The sequence below is a fragment of the Morone saxatilis genome, unplaced genomic scaffold (genome assembly GCF_004916995.1).
Source record: "Morone saxatilis isolate NCDOM2014 unplaced genomic scaffold, NCSU_SB_2.0 Contig9, whole genome shotgun sequence".
NCBI lineage: Eukaryota > Metazoa > Chordata > Actinopteri > Moronidae > Morone > Morone saxatilis.
In genome coordinates, this window is record NW_023340268.1 from 8889184 (window position 1) to 8891813 (window position 2630).

Below are 2630 nucleotides of genomic sequence, written 5' to 3' on the forward strand. Positions count from 1 at the left end.
GCAAGTTCCCGCAATTTCATCGCATAAAATTGCATAAATATCCCACATATTCCATCACATTTTTTAAGAAAACGTGCCGCATAATCAAGGATTTCTGCCCGCAACAATCACAAAAAAAACTCTTTTCTGGAGGGACTGGTTATACAAAGTTTGGTAAACGGTGAAAATATCTTTACTGCTATTAAAAAAACTTTGTTTAAAGCTAATCTGGTTTATCGATGATGACAACAGGGGATCACAATGAGCTGTCAACAGAAAGAGAAGTGAAGAATTACTCTTTTAATCTGTGGTATTGAGCATCAGATCATTTTGTAGAATCACACCAAGCTTTACATCGAGCTGGTGAAGCTACGGACACGCTGTTAATCAGTGACCACCGGTAGACACATCACAGCAGAGGAACAAATGATGAGTGCCATCCACCCTGACATACACATACATCCCTCGGGCCAAATTAAAAACACACTGCAGTGTCGTCCCCCTGAGAAGTGACGGCACGGCAAATGGGCCGGCGCACGTCCCTGAAGTTTCATTAAAGATCAGTGTTGTTCAACGTACTGCGGGCCGACAGAGTGATCTACAGACAGAAGGTAGATGGAGACGGTTAAAAAAAAGGAGAGTCAAACATCTCAAGAATCGTTCAGCTGTAATGTAACTGCACGAACACACACAAGGGTTTGTGAAAGCGGCAGCAGGGTTTCCACAGTGTGCACCTGAGAGAGTCACGTGTCCTGTTTACACCTGGCCTTAACATTAACACGTCTTCTGTGAGCCGAAGTAAGTGTGAATGCGACTAATCGCTTTGAGATCCGATCGCTCAGACCACATTCAGAGGTGGTCATTATCTTATAATATCTGTCATTATCATGGCACCTGTCTGTGGGGGGAGACATCAGGCAGCAAGTGAACATTTTGTCCTCAAATTGATGAAAACAAATGGGCAGCGTCTCCAAACCTGCAGCTCTTGTGGGGTGTTCCCGGTCTGCAGAGGTCTGACCTAACAAAAGTGCTCCAAGGAAGGAAAAGCAGAGAACCGGAGACAGGGTCATGGGAGGACGAGGACGAGACGCATGCGGAGACACGCAGTCTCGCTTACAGCTGTCCGCTTGTGATCGGATCACCCAAGACTGGCGTTAAAGCCCAGAGATTATTCAACCCAACACAAAATCTTTACGCCGTCTCGAGCTCTTCGTCAGAAAATGACACTCGACAGCCTCGTCGACGGCGTAACAGCAGGGAGTCGCTCCGTAACGCCGGTATCCTGCCACAGAGAAAAGTGAGAGCAACAATACTCTTTGGGGACAGACACTTCAAGAAAACCCACACAACAGGTGATTTACAGTTCTCCCTTCACTCAGACATCAACGTCAACTAACCCTGCTGTTCTTTTTAAAACCAGAAAACAACAGCAAAATCAATGTCTGGTTACGTTTTAAGGCCACACTGATGCAGATTCATTTTATAGCTAAAACAACAGGTTTAAGCAGTTCGGGCAGCGGGTTACATCATCCTCCAAACACTCCCCAGAGCGCGCTGACTGACACATATCAGCTTGGACTCAATCTGAGCTTACAAGATTCAGTCTGTGAGACTATAAGAACAAATAGTAATGTCCTGGATGTGCCTGCTGGCCTTCATCAATGTGCTTATTCAGTGAAATATCTTGTGAAGTTTCTCTCTCCTGCAGCACAGTGGGGCCTTTTATACACCAAAATGCCAAAGCCAAAACCCCGGAGATGGTCTTTTCTCATGGTCTCCCCCGCTGTGTTAACCTAAAAGCCAAGAGGACCAAAAGACACCAAAACGTTTAGATGTTTCTCTGCAGTGTCGGGGTGGAAAGCTTTTAGTGAATCACCCTTTTCAAGTCTTATTCTCTGTACCAACTTATATATATTGGGTTTAAGGAGCTATAGTTGTATAACGAGTGAAAGCGAACAAGTATTTGTGACTTTTGCGGTGAGATGAAGCTGTCAGGATTAATCCAGCAAATCGCTAAACTGTTACACTGATTTTCTTCCTTTAATTCCTCTTTCTGATCCAATTCAGGGTGTATTACAATCATACTGTACATTATATATTATTAAGCACAAAACAGCTGCTCTGACCAGCTTGGGAAGAGAATATATTATGTTATCTTCCTGCAGGCAGATACCCAGGATGTCATACAATAAGAGCTTTAAGAAGTGAGTCTTTTATTGCCATTTATCACATGAAACCATGCTCAATAAAAATCAAACAAACAAGGCAACATTAAGATTGTTCTGCTTTGAGGCAACCTTGTTTTACTGGATGGGTGTTGGGGGAGATGTGCTGACCCAAAGGGGGAGAAAAGTCAATGCAGCACAGGTATTGTCCTGTAAAGCCTGTTACACCAGCTACTCAAGCCTCGTCTCAGGTGGCGTTTATGTGTCGACTTGTGCGGGCACTTTAAATGCCAACCAAAGAATAAAACAAAAATATATTTAATAAATACATAAAACCATAAAAACACTGCAGTAACGTTAGATAATGCAAGCATGACAAAGGATAGCAGTGGCTATGCTAACACCGCCGGCTGTCAGAGCAAGGGCGCATGTTTCCTGGGACTGACAGCTGAGAGGTTGGGGGAGTAAAAGGGAGGAAAGGGGAGG

At 44.2% G+C, this 2630-nt stretch overlaps 1 protein-coding gene across 1 annotated transcript in view; it reads right to left on the minus strand.

Annotated features, from left to right (window-relative positions):
• akap9 (A kinase (PRKA) anchor protein 9) overlaps positions 1-2630 on the minus strand; it is a 70115-nt gene that overhangs the window by 67032 nt on the left and 453 nt on the right.